Raw genomic sequence first — 19342 nt, forward strand, 5'->3', positions numbered from 1 at the left:
ACTGAATTTTAATGAGATTAATCAGATACGTAAATACATTCAATCTATAAATGATCGAAGAGAGGTTCAAATTTCCCTGCAATATTGAGAGATTACAAGCATTTTCCCTTTTCTCCAAAATTTACTCAAAATTTCCCTGCGCCAAGGGAAATTTCCCGTCAATTGGCATCACTGAGGGGAGAAGCGGAGAACATGGTGAGAAGATTAATTACGTGATGGCCGGAAAAGAGCGAGTGTCCTGATTTGATATTCCAGTAGCCTTTGAGAACTTTCTATTGGATGCTTTAAAGCTGGCAACACATCATGTGACTTGAGTGTGTTTGGGACGGTGTTTCCACTGTAGTGGTGACAGAGACAGTGTTCACGTGGAGAAACTCTGCTGTTTACTTTTCAAAGAATTTTAGTGTGCGTGTTATGGTAATCTTGTTTACTGGAAGTGACAACTCCGGTTGTGGTAAGTGTCCTGCCATTTTTTTTCTTAATTTCATTAAAAACTAGTTTAGTGATGACTGTTTCTGTTTTTACTTCCTTTCTTTCTTTTACAGAAATTCCCCTTCGCACGTTATTATTTATTGTTTTAGCTAGATACAGCGCTGTGCTTGCGAGTACCCGGGAAGATAATTTTGCATATGCTATAAATGTTTAATCAAATGTTTTGGCTTGTATTTTTCTAAGCGAATTTAAGAATTAATTTAAGACTTCTTTTCGTGACTTATTTTTGAAAGATGAATTTTCGTTAGAAATTTATTCATGTTGGTTGTGTAACTTCGCGTTAAGTACGAACTCGTATATACTAATAATTACTTTCGATTCGTAATACTGACTTGAAGTAATACGTAGGTTAGATTCAATTGAAAATAGACATGTCGATAAAAATTATGTTTACGCATGGTTAACATTTTAAAACAATTATTTCACTGAAACATTACGGATAACTTGGCCAGAGTTTGAAATACCGAATAAATTGTTGTTTAGAACGATAGTTACTTTGGTAAATAATGCCCACTAATACCTGAGAAGTTGTAGGAAACACAGCATTTCTTTTTACTTATTAAAGTATTTTCTTTGAATTTTTGGCAAAACTATGAAGTATCCTAAAATTAGTGCAATGTAGCGGCTGCTATTCAACTTGGTTAATATTAGAATTTACTTAAATGATTTGTTCTAAAGATGGCCAATTCCGGAATTTTTACTTTCCAGAATCCGGAAAGTAAAGTCAGAAAAAAAAATCTAGAATTCAGAAAAATCCCGGAATTGGAAAAAAATACGGAATTAAAGAAAATCGATTCCAGAATTTTCTAAATTCCGGAATATTTTGATTTCCCAGTCCGGAAAATAAATTTTCCGCAATCCGGATTCTCGAAAGTTTTGACCATCCCAAATTTATTCTAAGTTAGGAGTTTTCGCAGATTAGTACTCTGTAAAAAAATAAAACAGCATTTAGACACTTTTAGTGAGGGGATAATATATCAAATGTGTGTTTATAAAGTGTGCCTCGCGTGTTCAAAAGCGTTCATTCCGCGAAAACAGTATCTACTATTAAATAGTTAAAACATTTCTTCTCGGCAAACAGTTCCGAAACAAAGTGATGACATACATTTTGCATATTTTGTACATATATTTGGGACATACTTGGTCAACACAACATCTACAAGGGGTGAATATGTGTCATCTGGAGGTTTTCAAAGAGTATCGGTAATGTGTACTGTGTCCTACTGTGTCTAAAAGTAGTTTCTGTATTTTTTTTTTGAGTGTAAAGTAATTCGTAGATACTCCTTTATCCTTTTCTTTTTAAAGAAAATCCAGAGATTGCTCAGTATTATCCTTTTTGACGTATTCAAGATATTTTGGCTATAACGATCACCTGTTTAGTACACATAATTAACAGGCTAGATGAGCAGTTTTGTATAAAGAAGCATTCCGTATGCATATTTATAAATAAAATTATGCTTTGAATTCTTTTTTTTTTTTTTTAAGTAAGATCATAAGAACTGAACCTACAACTTAGTAGAATTCGAACGACTTTAGCTCCCAACCCCAGCAGGGAACAAATCTCTGTTTCCCTTACCACAGACATGAACCATAACATCATAAATGCAAATGGAACATCATGATGATTTTTTTTGTGTTTCTGAACTATGAAATTTGCAGTTTAGTCTCAGCTATTCTTGTGCCTGATTTGAGTACGTAGCAATGTTTGGTGCGCGCTATCAGTATCTGGGTTTGTTTCCCGGTAAATGTGAGTTTCTGTAAGCTTACAAGCTATTTGTATAATTTCATATGTCAATTATCCATACAGAAGAACTGGAAGAAGTTTATTATTGCACTTAACTGAGAACAGTTGCTGGCTGGCATGATCGGCCAGTCATTAATTAGGTGCCCAATCAGAAGATTGAACCCCGCTCAGGGCATATAGCCTATATTGCGTATTATTTTTTGAGCACACATTTCATTACCACCATTCATTGTAAAACAAAGTGCAGAAAAGTATGACATAAAAGTCAAAATCTAATAAACAAATGAGCATGAGCATTTTTCTGTTTTTTTCTTGTTTTTTGTTTTTTAATTAAATGTCTCACACTTACGCAACCAGGCTAAGGAAGACGAAATAAGATGGAGAGATTGAGAGGAATCGGAAGGATCTGAGGGAACACACAACAAACTCTACTTGGCGCGAACTCCGATCCAACCAGGGACCCCACATACCAGAGGCGAGCGTGATTCCACTCAGCTACCGCGGCCCCACATGTCAAACAGCTGTTTTGTTTCCGAACTTGGTAGTGATTTTCATAATGTATGAAAACCAGGTTATATATGTATGTGTGTTGATGAAATATGAAATATTTTGATTTTATTTGATTTGGGCATTGTAAATGAAATGAAAAATGAAATCTTTTACGTCCCACGTTATGACGGCTAGGCTAAAGGAGACGGTGATGATGAGGAATGATATGGTGGAATGAAGAAAGTGGGAGAAAAGGGAGAACCCCGAGAAAACTCACGCACACGGTGTTTGTCCACCACAAAGCTCACTTGGCGCGAGCTGGGATCGGTCCAAGGACCCAATTCACCATAGGTGAATGCTCTAACACTGAGCCACCGCGACCGATTTGAGCGTTGTTATCAGCAGCGTGGCTATATGAGACGTAGACCTACAACTTACCGTGGGATCCGAACCACATGAGCTTCCTCCGGGAATCAAACGCAGGTCTTCCATGCCAAAAGCGTGTACACTAACCGCTTAGCCACGAGATAGTTCATGAAATATTTTGAAAATAAAATAGCTAGAGTTCTCAAGCAGGTCTCTTCCTAATTCGATTCTTGAGTGCATTGCTGTTTGAACCGAAATTATTTAGAAGGAAATTGATTGGTTAAAATAAAAGAGTCAAAATGAATTATCTTAACAAAGTGTATTAAATACTGACAAAAAATATTGCCCTGCTGGCGCGCACCCACACATTTTTTTTATTGGGTGGGTTGTCTAATATTACATACAAGGTACTATATGTATGTAGTACCTCGCGCCGTGTGGACTTTGTGGTGGACAAACACCGTGCTCATGGGTTTTCTCGGGGTTCTCCCGTTTCCTCCCACTTTCTTCATTCCACCATTTCATTCATTTCTCATAATCACCGTCTCCTTTAGCCGAACCGGCATAAGCGTGTGGGACGTAAAACTTAAAAATTCCATTTCATTTTCATTTGCATGTAGTATCGAGCTAGTGCTATTCTACTGCCAATAATAATAATTTTTAAGTACTGACACCTATATTCTTACGAAAAATTATAAAATTAAATTGTTTCCATGAGAAGAAAAGGTCATGAATAAGGTCAAGTCTTAAGTCTATATCAAATATTTCTCTATTAAACATGTATAGTTTTGTGGAAATATATGCCGAGTTATAAAGTTTTGATTGGGGGTTCCGGACCCAGTGGACCCCCGTGGGTGCGATTCTGTCCTAGTGTAATTTGATTTGGGTAGCCAGTAATAGTGTTTCCAATTTCAGCAAGTTTTTAGTTCGTTTTTTCCGTAATGCTTTTCACAGAGTTAAAAATTAGATAACTAACTTGGTAGTTTCCTTGTAAATTCAGTTCCGAATCAACATGTTCTTTATTTCCTTTTAATCAAGTTGCTAAGACTCGTAAGTTTGAGTGTGCGTGAGTGAGGGTTTGATTCCCAGTGGACACTTTTCGGAGCGATGTGTATACTATTGTAGAAAGTACTCTAAATTTTAGAGCCTTTATACTGAGATGAGTCCTTAATACCCTAAAGCAGTGGTTCTCAAACTTGTCGTTACTGCGACCCACATTAAATAATAAAATGTATTTGTGGCCCACTTACTTTTATTCAAATTCACATTGACATTTTAGGTAATGGTGGTGTACTTCAAAGCAGTTAAATTTTGTAAATGATATATCTCTAATTCCACTTCGTTCAATAACAGTCCGTAAGAGTGATTAAAATGAAATCTATTTGGGGATGTTGTGAACACTTCGAGCGACCACGAATGTTAGAAAGTACAGATCGATGTTTAAATTTTAATACATCCAAACTTAGTTGGTTTCTTGTTTTATGTCCATTGTAAATATCTCACTTTCAAACTAAATTGTAATCTAAATTTATGAATGTAGTGGTCCAGTCATTTAGAGCAGTGGTATTCAACCTTTTTTTTCGCGTACCCTAGACACAGTTAGCCATTTAATTGTGTGCCCCTGAAACAGTTTTAAAAAATTACATCGAAATGGACTTAAAATTAATACTTATGTCTTGTTGATTAAAAAGAGGGACAAATAGAGACCCAATAAAAGGACAATCAGCATGCCAATCAAAAGACTGTTTAAGGGGAATAAACTGCACATAAAAAAAAAAAAAAAGAAATTTCAAAATTGTCTTCAACTACGATCATTCAATAAAAATTGGAAATATGTTTATTTTAGGATTACGTACTTCCTTTGAATAGCACTACTTTAGAGAATATCAGTCGGTGCCTATCGAGCAAATGTAATGTAAATTTATTTCATAATAAGTAGGCTATATCATATGAAACTGCACGCATGCGCAAAGAGGGTTAAAGTGTTTCCATACAAAGGTAACGCAGAGATAATACTACTTCCGATGCAATGACCTACCCCCTGACAGATTTTGACTCACCCACTATCTTCCCATTCAATCCCAACATCCCTGCTGATTGTTTAACAGGGCAGTGCTCTGTGTAACTCTTTGCTTTTCGCCTCATTAACAAACACTTCCAATTTTCATTTTCTGAATAGTACTTCACAGCATATGTTTCTGCATAAAAAATCATAGTTGAAAGTAAAACTTCTCGCGACTCACACTTTGAGAAACACTGCTCTAAAAGATCAACCGAAAGCAAGAATGTTTAATGTTTCATAAAACATTGACGTGTTAGGATGGGCATCGTTCTTGCGATGTTCCCTATTTCCATGTTAAAAGTACTCTCTCTCTCTCTCTCTTTCTCTCTCTATCCCTCTCTCTCTCTCCCTCTTTTTTTACAAAAAATAAGGGGGAGGAAATTTTTTACAGAAAATAAGGGGGAGGAAAATTGGAATGAACTTTCAAAATGCATTTTCATACTAAACGGTACACAAAATCTTGAAGGTAGAATAGTTTAGACTGACTGCTTTACCCGAACTTGTTTATCTATAAAGTGATCAGCTGATCGGGTGAGGTGCAGTTCATCCAGATTAAAAGAAAACGAAAAATGGGAGAACTAAGAGGAGGAAAAGGACTCAGTGATTTTATTAGAAATTAATAATAATAATACTAATACTAATAATAATAATAATAATAATAATAATAATAATAATAATAATAATAATAATAATAATAATAATAATAATTATTATTATTATTATTATTATTATTATTATTATTATTATTATTATTATTATTATTATTATTATTATTATTATTATTATGTATTTTATCAAATATTTTCGGTTTGTTTTCGATGTATACATATTTTCACACTTTCGCATCTGAATGATTGGGAACAACCTTTTTCAGGACGAACGGCTCAACTCTTGAGCCAGCAATTCAAACCTCTCTAGCTCAGCTCTTAATTAACCTAGAGATATGATTTTGGTATGTATCTCTTCAGAAAGGATGGAACTTTCTAATCCTGTGTATATCATTCATGTAATCGGTCCCGCTGTGAAGGGGGAGGGAGGCAAAATTGGGTGTTTATAGCTTTCCCCTCTCTCCCTTCAGAATTTGGGGGGAGGTACCCCCCTGATGGAGCTGCAAGGATAAAAAATGGCATCCGTAGAGACAAACGAACATACTTACTAGCCATACCCAGTCCATGACTTTTGGGCTTGAGAGGTGTGAATAGGAGGGGTATTGAATTTACCCGTTTTCTTATTGTATATTTTCTTATAAAGACAAAAAAAAATTCAAATTTGAGGAACTTTGGCAACATTGTTATTCATCGTACGCAAGAAAAAAATCTCACATTTAGGACACATATTTGAGACAATGATACACAAAAGTCAAACCCGTCGGTTCAATACGAATGGAAAAAGAAATTCGGAACCCCACACCTACGTGACACATCCTGTATATTATTCAATATCCAGTGTAATGTACTCTAACGTTGACAGCCCTAGCGACATTCCTAATTATCACAGACTCACAAAGCATACCTCGTTGAAAACCTTATAGACCATCCATTCCAACAATGTAACTTTTGTGTGTCTCGGGCCAAACCAGTAAAAGAAGAAGAAGACGAGTTCAAAATTTTGGGTGGAAAATCAAATTTTTCGAATTTTGTCGGACTATGGCAACTCTGTTATTTGTCGTACGCAAGGAAAAAAAGTCTCACATTTACGCCAGACATTGGGAACAACGATATAAAAAATGAATGGTGTAGGTGCAATAGGAGTGAAGAAAAAAATTCGGAACCTCGAACCTACGTGAATCATCCTGTATTTTGCTCGAGAGATTGTGGTATACGCTAATATCGGCAGGTTTGACCACGCTCCTAATTGTCACAAGCATATCAGCTATACCTCGTTGGAAAGCTTATGAAACAAACATTCCAACAAAGTAACTTTCGTGTCTGTCGGGCTAAACTAGTAAAAGAAAAAGAAGACGAAAATGAAAATTTTGGGGGGAAATTCAAATATGCAATACATTTCTTTCAACTCCAAAATCTTCCTGCCTAAGCAAAAGGAAAGAAAAGCAATGATCTTTCGACGAACAATGTTAGGTGAACCAATGCGAGTTTATTCTCTGCCGTGAGTAAGATAGAATTTTTCTGCATTCCTACTACACTTACACGGTTTATTTTTTGCACAATTGTTCACAATAACGGGGATAAATGTGAGATTTATTTTTCTTGCACACGACAAACAACAGATTGCCATAGTCCGACAAATTTCGAAAAACTTGAATTTCCCAAAATTTTGACTTTCGTCTTCTTCTTCTTTTACTGGTTTGGCCCGAGACACACAATAGTTACCTTTAGTGTTGTAAAAAAACGGTTTTTTTTTCTGTGAAGTTTTTTTTTCAATAAAAAACATCGTTCTTTTTCATGTTTTTTTTTCAAATGTCTGTTTTTTTTCTGGCAACTATTATTTATTGATTTACGTCGCAGATTATTGAAATAATCAACAGAACTTGAGTCGAAGCCCTCGTAACTTACAAATCTTTTGTTTATTTGCACCTATATACTAGCAAAATTGTGTGATTATTCCTTTCGGCCCCAGGTCATTTTTGGCGTTTTCCTACATTTCCATTTAGTGACTTATTGTTCAAAAACAATTCATTCGATTGATATGGTTAAGGGCTTGTTTTTTAGAAAATGGATGTGGCTATCTTTTGGTGTAAGTTGCATTGCAGTGTTGCCAATGGGTGGAAAATTATTGAGGGAAATGTAGGGGTGAAAATTTACAAAAAATTCCCTAACCGAATTTCAAAATTTTTTGTATCTAGTGCCACTGCTGCTATATGGGTTCAAGTCGCCTAAAAAAATCTTTGGTGTGTTGACAAGGTACAGTGAAATCCTGAAGTCACTTACTTCCATCCAAAGAGGGAAAGAAAAAATTCTGTCATACACATGAAATTTTGACACTTTTTACGCCTCACAAGCAAAAATCAAATATGCCGGGGCTACAGCTTCTCTAATTATCCTATTGAAACTTTTTATGGTGCGTTCTGTAGGGAAAAGAGGAAGCTTTCAAGTAGTGGTACGTTTGTTTCAATGTAGTCAGTAAGAGGGTAATAATAGAGGGGAAAAGGGAAATTTTCCGAATTTTTCACCTAAGAGCGGGAATTAATTGTTTTGGCTGGAAACACTGCCATCAGACAGACGAAAACCATCTGAAAATAAACCGTAGTACCCCAAGAACATATCCTACAAGTATCATGGCGATATATAACAAACTAAGCATGAAATTTAAAAAAAAAAAAACATTCTACCTCAGAAATTCACCATTTTCTTACCATTTCCAGAAAATGGTTTATTATAAACCTCAACTGTACTTTCCCTAATTATTCTAGTGAAACTTTTTATGGTGCGCTGTGTAGACTAAGGATGAGGCTGTTAGACACTGGTACGTTTGTTCGAATGTAGCCAACAAGAAGGAAATAATAGAAATAAAAAAGGGATTGTTTTTCCAAAACTTGCCCTAAAATCTGGAATTAAAATTTTCTGTAGCTGGCAACACTACTACCAGACACACACAAACTATCTTAAAATAAGCTTTGGTATACCTCTAATATATCTTAAAAGTATTGTGACGATATCTAATAAAGCAAGCATGTCAATAAAAAATCTCATTCTACCTTTAAAAAAATCACAGTTATCTTCCCAATTAGAGAACAAGGTCTACTGTACTTCCCCTAATTATCCTATTGAAACTTTCTATAATGCGTTGTGTAGAGCAAACACGAGTCTTCCAGACACTGTTACGTTTGGTCCGATATAGACAACAAGAGGGAAATAATAGAGACAAAACAGATAATTTTTTTCAAAATTTCCCCCTAAAATCTGGAATTAAAATTTTCTGTAGCTGGTAACACTGCTACCAGACAGACGCAAACTATCTTAAATTAAATATTGGTACACGACGATATTTAAGGAACAAAACTTCTAATTACCAAAAATATATTACTGTAAACAGAAAAGTAGGGAAAAACTAGAAAAATCAAGGGTTAGAACCTAAATACGAATTTTTCGTGCGTTCCCTAATTACCCCATTGTAACGATCTGTACTTGCGTTTGTTAAGTAAGGACAAATGTTCGATTGGCGTAAGTTGGCTTGCACTCAGACGTATAGGTACAGATTTATAAACAAAAATTTCTATTTTTTTCCCAAAATTTAGGAAAATTTTAATTTCCCTAATTGGCAACACTGCGCGCAGGCCTGTCTAATTGGTGTCAACAGTTAGGTATCCATCCGAGGTATCTACCTGGCAAGTCTTAAGGAGGTCTTTCTACAACGAAGGAAGCTACAGGGAAAAAAGAAGTAAAGGAAATTCGAAATTAGAAAATTCTCGAATTTTTGACTGGGGTGAAATTTGAGAAGGAAATTCGACACCAGAAGAAAAAAATAATATGATAAACTATAGTCCAACCATATTTTGCAAGAATAATATCCCGATATCTTAATTAGTGTCCACACAGAAGCGGATTAAACAAATGACACACCCGTGTTTGCCACTTTGGCTACCTGGGCCACCGAGTATATATTTGATTACATTTTTTTGACTACTAACTCGTGTTGTTGTTGTAGTTATAGTCTCGACTAATAATAATATAGTTGTTGTAAACAATAACTTTATAAGGAAAATTTTCTCTCCGTTTTACATCTTAGTTCCAACACTGTTGGTGAGAAATGCAGGGTGTTTCAAAATGAATTTTGGGGTTTTAAGTCTTCATAGTACTTATTACATTTTACGTACAATTATAAGCAATGCATCAAGTAAAAGAGCACCTCAAACAGTCTTTGCTACAAGTGTTCAATGTGAGATTCATTTGTCACACGGCACATATCTAGTCGATAGGCGAGAAAGGCCCATAAACTTTCCGCCATATGACACAAAACACATTCAATTTAGGGGTCTCATTTCAAGTGTACCATCTCCTGAGGATTTGCTGACGGCCAGATACAAACATTATGAGTGTTCACATTAGATCTTAGGTGAAATGTCTATTTATCACTGAAGACTACACGATCCAGAAAATCTTCATTGTTATGCAGCAATATTTCACTTGCGAAATTGTCACGTAAACCGTAGTCTGTAGACTTTAGACCTGTAGCAACTGCAAACGATAAGGACGTAGTTGCAAGCATCTCCTTAATATTCTTCACACAGACCGTTGCACTGTACAGATTCAGTCTTTATTAAAACACAAAAAGCTTTCTGCTCTCTAGTCTACATCTTTTCTGCTTGCTCTTTCTAACGGCAGACAGAAGAAACAATGCATGTACATGCGTGCGTACAAAACTGTTTGAGTTGCTCTTTTATTTGATATAATATTTATAATTGTAAGTTAATTGTAATAGATACTACAAAGTTTCAAAACCCAAATATTAATTTTGAAACACCCTGCATTACTTCAAATTGTGTCATCCTATATTCATGTCTTTTATATACATGTCATCAGGGCCGGTCCTAGTCAGTTTGTCGCCCCATGCAATGGCATAATTTGCCGCCTCCCCCTTTCTCCAGAAAGAACAAACCTTAAAAGTCATGATTTTAAGTATGCTACTCCAGCATGAACAACAAAGGTGAGGGTAAGTGCAGTTGCACTCAGAAAGGCTTAAATACTTACTAAAAATGCAATCCCGTTGTGTCTTTTTTTTTTTTTTTTTAATATTAATCTATTACGTTAGTGAAAGATAAAGCAAACACACCTGCAGAGGAAAAATGGTAATCCTTTTTATAGAATTCACTATCGAGCTTCAATCTCAATGTATCAGTTTGCAATTCCAGTGCAACTAGCTCTTTTATTTCTTAATTTCCCTTCAATATCTGTTAACATTTTTTAAAAAACTTGTTTCTATCTTCAATGATAAGGAACTTGTTTCTGACAAAAACAAGACTAGTTGTCATATTAAAACTGTGATAACTTACTAACTGGAACAGATATTCACTACTATTCGAGAACTGATTTCTTGCATTTGGCAACAATCAAGCAATTTGTGCTGGGATTTATTTAACCATTTGCTTTAGCATTGTCCATGTGGCCTTGACCAAATGCAAACTAAACATAATTTATGAATGTAGTATTCAAATAGAAGGTCAGCTTAGTAAATGTAACTACCATCATCATGAAGTCTGTTTCCAACAAGAAATATTTAATTTAAATAATATACTTATGACAGATTTTACCGGACCATCCAAACTTGCTGCTCCACGCAAATGCACGTGTTGCAGACAAGTTACTTGAATTTTATACTGTTCGTGACATTATTTTCGTACTTATTAAAGGCCTGCTTTCAGGAAAAAACAAAATTTCATTTCTACATTTATTTCTTAGTTGATATTGATGGAAACTGCTGAAACCCGCATTGTTAATAGGTATGGTATTCATGTAAATTGTAAAATATTTGTAGCGTATCAGTATTTAGCGTTTAATTTATGTTGCATTTTACGGTGATTATACCTACATAAAAATATTTAATACTTAAACAGAAATAAGATGCATTAAAAATGACTATTTGAAAAAAAACGAAATTTAGAAAAAAAACGAGAGGCAATGTTTTTTTTCTAAAAAAACGTACATTTTTGAAAAAATACGAACGGTTTTTTTTTCTATTTACAACACTAGTTACCTTGTTGGAATGTTTGTTCCATAAGCTTTCCAACGAGGTATAGCTGATATGTTTGTGACAATTAGGAGCGTGGCCAAGCCTGCCAATGTTAGCGTATACCACAATCTCTCGAGCAAAATACAGGATGATTCATGTAGGTTGGATGTTCCGAATTGTTTTCTCTATTCCTATTGTACCTAAAACCGTCATTTTTTATATCATTGTTCCCAATGTCTGGCGTAAATGTGAGAATTTTTTTCCTTGCGTACGACAAATACCAGTGTTGCCATAGTCGGACAAATTTGGAAAAAATAATTTTTTCGCAAAAATTTTGACTTTCGTCTTCTTCTTCTTTTACTAGTTTGGCCCGAGAGACACGAAAGTTACCCTGTTGAAATGAGTGTCTCATAAGATTTCCAACGAGGTATAGCTGATATGTTTGTGACAATTAGGGGCATCACCAGACTTGCCAATGTTAGCGTATACCACAATCTATCGAAAAAATACAGGATGATTCACGTAGGTTCGAGTTCGGTGTTCAGAATTTTTCCCTCCATTCCTATTGAATCTAAACCCTTCATTTTTTGATATCATTGTCCCCAATGTATGGCGTAAATCTGAGATTTTTTTTGCTTGCGTACGGTATATAACAGCGTTGCCACAGTCTGACAAAATCTGAAGAAATATATTTTTGAAAAAAAAGATTTTCGTCTTCTTCTTCTTTTACTAGTTTGGTCCGAGAGACACGAAAGTTACTTTGCTGAAATGTCTGTTCTATGAGGTTTCCAACGAGGTATGGTTTGTTTATGTGTGACATTTAGGGGCGTCGCCAAGCCTGCCAACGTAAGGGTAGACGAAAATTTCTCGGGAAAAAAGGACAGGATGATTCACCTAGATTCTATCTTCCGATTTTTTTTTTTTTTTACCTAGCTATTGTACCTTTCCCCTTCACTTTTTTTGATATAATTATTATCAATGTCTAGCCTACAGGTCAGAATATTTTTTCTAGCGTACGACTAGAAACAGTGTTGCCAGACTCACAAATTTCGGAAAAAATAAATTTTTCACTTTTTCTCTTTCTTCTTCTTCTTCTTCTACGGGTTGGGTACGGTAGCCTCAAAGATTATCTTACTAGAATCTTTGTCTCATAAGCTTTCCAACAAGGTAAATTCATACCCATGGAAGAATTAGGAGAGGTGCTAGGACCGCCAAAGTAAAGGTCTACGATTTTCTTAAAATCCCTGCCCGTCCTGAAAAGGTTAAGAAAAAATAAATGTTGGTACCAGGGACGTCATTTCAGACTTCGCTTGAGGGGGGGGGGGGCAAGAGCACCACCGACATAAGACATTCACGTTTTGTACTAGTATATTAGTACACAATCGATTAAAGTATAATGTATTCCTCAAACACTTGGGGGGCATTTGCCCCTCCTGCCCCCTAAATGGCGCCCCTGGTTGAGACAGATAGTCAGACAAGATTCACATTCTAATTGAGTATTTGTTGGCTTGGGTGTAAGTAATTTCCGCCAAGTGCACACAGAAAATCGACCTGCATTTTTTTTCTATTTAAATGAATTAATGGCATTTCATTAGTAAGTGTAAATAACAAATATTCGCCTTGTTCGGGATCCAATGTTTTTTTTTTTTTTTTTTTTCGGGTAGTATATGGCTCAGTTATCGATAATACATTTACCGGTTATCGGTTATATGAGCATATTTAGTGTATATTTCTCTGGACTAGGTCCTTCGAATGCATTAACTTTAGTATGTTCTACGGGTTTTGTCCATGAGTCGAGAAAACTTATTGTGTAATAAATATAACGATAATCTGTAATCTTGCTTGACTGAAAGTGTTTTAAATGCTACTGATTCAGAAGAATAAAACGAGAATATGACTATTCTAATGGTATACACACATAACATGGCAAGCAAAACAAATTATAGACAGTTACTTGACAAAAGAATGTTTGTTCAACAAATAAGTTTCATCCAAAAGTCTCATTAATTATAGTATTGTTAATTTATACAGAACCAGATAATGAAAAGTAATTGTTCATATTTACATCACACTATTATGTATGTAACCGTTTTGTTCCTCTTAGTTATTGGCATTTTCACTGAGCGTAGATAATAATTTTCCAGCCGCACACCGATAATTTTTTTGTTGGGGGAGCAGTCCGGACTTAATTGATTGCCCGTTAGATCGGTCCTCATGCAGACAAAACAAAAGTATATTATTTGAAACGAGCTAAGAAGTTATTATTATTGTTATTATTATTATTATTATTATTATTATTATTATTATTATTATTATTATTATTATTATTATTATTATTATTATTATTATTATTATTATTATTATTATTGTTATTATTAAGAAGAGAGGGGCTCTTAATCCAGAGAGGCTCATCGTTGGTATACCCCGATTGTTTTTTTTTAAATGATATTCAGTTTAAAGTGTATTAGTTTTCATTACGGGAAACAAATAGTCATAAACAGGTTCGAAATCCAAAGTTAATTGAATTATTTAGCTCTATAAGTTTGGAGGAAATACTTGTATACACATCCCAGATTATTTATATATTTACGAACACAATTCTAGATATAGCTGAACGCCGGTTTACACTGGGATGTCTAACAAATCTAAAGTATAAAGGGAAAAATAGTATAATGTAATAATATAAAAATACAACAATAACAAAAAGGCAAATAAAAAATAATTAAACATAAAAGTTTGACAACAGCTGACTAGAATTTATCCATTAAAATGATGTAGTGCAGACGTATATGCAATTTCAGAATTAAATTAATCTACAGGTGTAGGTCTATATAACATTTCATTGCATAACTTAATAGACATGTAAAACATAAAACGTTAAAATATTGAAAGTCTGGGTCGTACTATTTGAAAAAGATACGTATTATGTGTTTGTCATTGGATATGAGCAAGGTATTCTGAAACGAACTACTACAAGGGAGATATTTAGAAGAATTTAGCCAGCATAGGTTTTGTAGGACCTGCCACTGTCCAGATCTTCTTGTTCACCTCAACCATAGGTTGCTTGGCAACATGAAAATTTGAAAACTTTTCTCTCCCTTGGGAGAGCTGTTTTATACTTTGATAAGGCCTCTTCTTCGTTACTGCATCTTGGAGCGTCTCACCCTTAGATTGCAGTACAGGAGTAAATAGCAATGCTTTTCCTTATGCGAATTGTTTCCAAACTTAGCCTGAACTTTGGAAATAGTTTTTTTCCTACTAGATATGGATAGATTTTTGCAGAACAGGTATCCTTTATCAAATAATGTGCTTTTCTCATATCAAGAAGAATTTTCAAGTATTGAAATAAATTGAAATAACGAAATCTTGCTAATGACAAATTCTAACGTCGCACTCAACATATCACGTCGTAAGTTCGGAACTATAAGAGATACAACGTTGAAATTTATACAGCTATTAACACCATATTCGGTGGCAAAGTTGGAAAAGTTGGCATTCAAAAAAGCTTCCTGAATTTTAAAATAAAAAATAAAATGTAAGAGAAAGTACGTATACTATTGCAATGCAATATCTAAAAAGTTGGGGGTGCAAAGCGATAAAAATATTGAGAAAGGATTGAAGTTATTTTTTAAACAAATCGCAGGTCGATATCTTTCTTTATTTAGGTTTTATGGCTTTTAGTGTTAAGAGTCAACTTTCCAAAGCTCCTGAAGAGAATTAAGGCAGTGACAAATCTTGCCAATGCTATTTTCTTTATAATGTTTGTTTTAAAGTTACTGATGTAGAGTTTTGTGCTATACCGATGAGCATGGGCGGCGATTAGGGGTGGCAAGGGGGGCAGTTGCCCCCCCATTTTTTTTGAAATGGCGCACTAATTTATATAGTTTTATTTGGAAATGTAAACAGGATGTCTACACAATTTGGAGAAAAGATCTCTGACTTTTCCCTGACTTTCCATGACGAAAGTTCCAGGTTTCCCTGACCCCTGAATAACTTTAAAAATATAGAAAAAAAGAAAGAAACCCCAGCTTCCATACTCCCCATAGTTGTACTTGTTCTCTTCCGCTTCTGTTTCTTTCTTTTTCAATTTTCTTTCCAACGGAATGTAAATTTACAAACATGTGCATTAGGCCGATATTGATTAAGCCTACATATTACATAAAATGTAAAGTTACAAACGAAAGTGTACAGTATACAGAATAGTTAAGATATGAAAAAAAAATTACACATTATATGCTTACACATTATAATACCAATTACACAGCATTATAATATTGGCTACAGTAATAAAAAATTCATACATGATTTTACTGATTATTGAAAAAAATACACACATTATGTAACACATACTTTTGCTGGTGCAGTTGTTAAACAACAACCCATTTAGAAATTTGTTTCCATTCTTTCTCGCATAGTTTTCTTTTCATTGATCTGAATATCCTTCTTGTTGTCTCTGCAGTTTAATTTTCTTCTTTTCTTCTCTAGCTCCTTTAGCTGTTGCTGAATCTTCCGTTTCTCTCTCCTCTTTTCGTCTCCAGCATTTATTTCTCTTTTCCTTTCCAAATACACCTGATATTGTCTCATTGAACTTCTCACTGAATTTATCATACATCTTGTAATTATTAATCCTGATGATCCACCTATTCTCATAACAGAATCATATATGATCCGTTGAGCCACCAGAGATTCTTCTTGTAAGTTCTCAACAATGAGCATTTTATTTATTATGAAACTACTTTCAAAAAACGCGTTTCCGTGAAAGAAGATAAAACACAATTCCATAACTGACCATAAGTCAACGAAGTTCTTCCCATTTCCTAAGACTAAGTAAAATACTCAAGTCCAATACCATCTTTGTCATTGGCTATGGATTCATTTGTTCCTTAGATTCTTCAGTCTGAGCTTTCATTGTGAGCTGGACATACTATTTCTTCACGTTCTCAGCCACTTGTCTGGATATCCTCTTGGCACCATGCAATTCTTCTAGAACAGCGTCTACCATTTTGAGCAAATATGCCAGAATACAGTTAGATGTGTTTCTCGCAGAAAATTAGTTTCAACAACTATATTAGAGAACACTGACTCCCTCAATATCATCATTGAGAACACTACATTTTGTATCCAGTAACAGTAAAGAAATCAACCTTGTTTCATAAATTCAGTAATTGAACAATGGACCTAAATCGATTTTTGCCTTACTTTCCCTGACCAATGTGCCATTTCCCTGAATTCACATGATATATTTTTACTTATTTTCCAGAATGTGGACACCCTGGTAAAGGTTTTGTATGTATTACTGTTTCATAGAAAAAATGGTGCCATATGATATTTGCCGTTGCGTGAGTACGTATTGGTTATTTGTCTTCCCGTGGAGTTAAAAAAGCTACAGGAATTGGGTTTTAATTGCAATTCAAAGCAAATAATATTGCAATTGCATATTTCTTTAAATGTCATAGCATATGCTTGCAGTACTTACTGTATTTCATTTTCTAAGACTAAAAATATTCATTTAATGGCATGTGTGGAATTAAAAATATAAGTTGTTCATTAATTCCCAGTTTCAATATAACTTCTACATAACAAGCCTCATTATTCATTACTATGATTAATATTATCCCTTCTATTTATTTGTTTTGCAAATTTATTAAATAATCAGATCACACAATTTTTCAGACAGAATTTTAAGATGTTCATGAGCAAGAACTCAAATCTCTTCTTACACTTTGGTTGTTTAAGAGTATAAAGGGCTAGTACCTACCTGTATTGCCCTTATGAATTTACTTAATAAAATAGAAATACGATATACGGCATTTTAAGTGAAAAAAGATAGTATCCTATTAGTTATACAACCTTTCATCAAACAATGTTAGAAAAACCAGGAAATCTAACATTGATATACAATTGTTCAGATCATGTCTTGCCCTTCCCCCCCCACCTTTATAGTCGAACCGCCGCCACTGCAGATGAGTATTCACTGTTGATGCTATGCGAGCACGAATCTACTGCTTAACGGAAGCATGATCGCAAAATCGAATCCTGGACCACACCTACGAGAAACATCGCGTCAACTCCACTCAATCTTACGTTCCGCATACTTCGCTTCTTTTCCTCGAGTTACACACACACACACACACACACACATATATATATATATATATATATATATATATATATATATATATATATATATATATATATATATATATATATATATATAGAGAGAGAGAGAGAGAGAGAGAGAGAGAGAGAGAGAGAGAGAGAGAGAGATACATAAAGTAAGACTGACATTCAGACATCGGGAGCGTATAGTTCGTATTTTCTGTCGTCCAAGAAAGACAAATTTCAATCATGGGTGAATAGTAAGTACAGTAAACACTTGAATCAGGACAACAATTCAGTTAGCAATAACATAAATCACAAAAATGCAGTTGATTCTCAAACAAAACAAATTGTTTCTTCAGAACACCAATATCTATGGAAGAGGAAAAAGCAGACTAATATCTGTTAATAATAAAACTCCTCACTCGTGGTTATTAGTTTTTGTAATTGATTCATTTACAGTTCGCACGTGGTCCCTAATATTGTTTCGAATGCTGACAATTTTGACAACAAAAGCTGGTTTCGTTTATAATTCCACTTCTCTTATTTACTTTGAATCCGAAGATGAAGATGAGAAAAACATGAACAACAAATAACTTCATGAGCTCACAAAGCTGAATGAAAAGGCTCTTTGTTCTTTTCCCCGATGTTTCTTTAGGAAGCATGAAAGAAACAAAATGAATTTTCGGAGGGTTTGATGATTCAGTTTGCTTTTGTTTCCTCGTCCAACGATCTGTACCTTGTTGGCTGTCACTCTACGAGATTTAAAGTCACAACTTGTGTGTTTGTTAAAAACAGATATAATAGGGTTTCCTTTCGTTCTTCTTATGTTTCCATACTGACATTGTGTGTCTGAGGTGTCAGAAGAGAGTATAGAAACCAGGGAGGTTCAGTGCCTATTCACCATTACATTTTGTCATAATAATAATAATAATAATAATAATAATAATAATAATAATAATAATAATAATAATAATAATAATAATAATAATAATAATAATAATAATAATAATAGGTGTTCTGTCATTATTGGTAGGTCACTTGCTGCCACTGAGAATCTTCCATGATCCAGTCTTCCCTTAACCTCTTAATCTTCACGTGTGATTTTTCTATTTTGATATCGTCCAGTAATTGCAGTGTCATTCGTCCCCTCCCACTTTTTCCTGTCACCATACCCTCTAGCACGACCCTCATGATACAGTTCCTTCTTAGCCATAGTCCCAACTAGAGATGTAAAATACTTGGGTATTTATTTCAGCGGGTAAATACCCGGGTATTTACCCAAAATGGGTATTTTAGTGGGTATTTTATGTTCCAATTAGAAATAAATGGATCTTATCGTTGTCAATGAAAAATATAATGGTCATTTGTATCACCTGCAACAGGAGCATTAAATAACCACCTAATTAATCATTTTTTCTAGTAATTAAAGAATGAATTTGATACTTATTAAGTAATACAGT

The 19342-nt window shown here is 34.4% G+C and overlaps 1 protein-coding gene across 1 annotated transcript in view; it reads left to right on the top strand.

Annotated features, from left to right (window-relative positions):
• The first annotated feature begins 321 nt into the window (after positions 1 to 321).
• The window catches only part of LOC145687691 (baculoviral IAP repeat-containing protein 7-B-like), a 208616-nt gene continuing 189595 nt past the window's right edge, over positions 322 to 19342 (top strand). Inside the window, exon 1 of the mRNA XM_081761147.1 lies at positions 322 to 454. The gene's annotated coding sequence lies outside the window, so the exon portion shown is untranslated. The remainder of the gene's footprint in view (positions 455 to 19342) is intronic.

This window comes from Thermobia domestica, chromosome 6, assembly GCF_964235325.1.
Source record: "Thermobia domestica chromosome 6, izTheDome1.hap1.1, whole genome shotgun sequence".
Classification (NCBI taxonomy): domain Eukaryota; kingdom Metazoa; phylum Arthropoda; class Insecta; order Zygentoma; family Lepismatidae; genus Thermobia; species Thermobia domestica.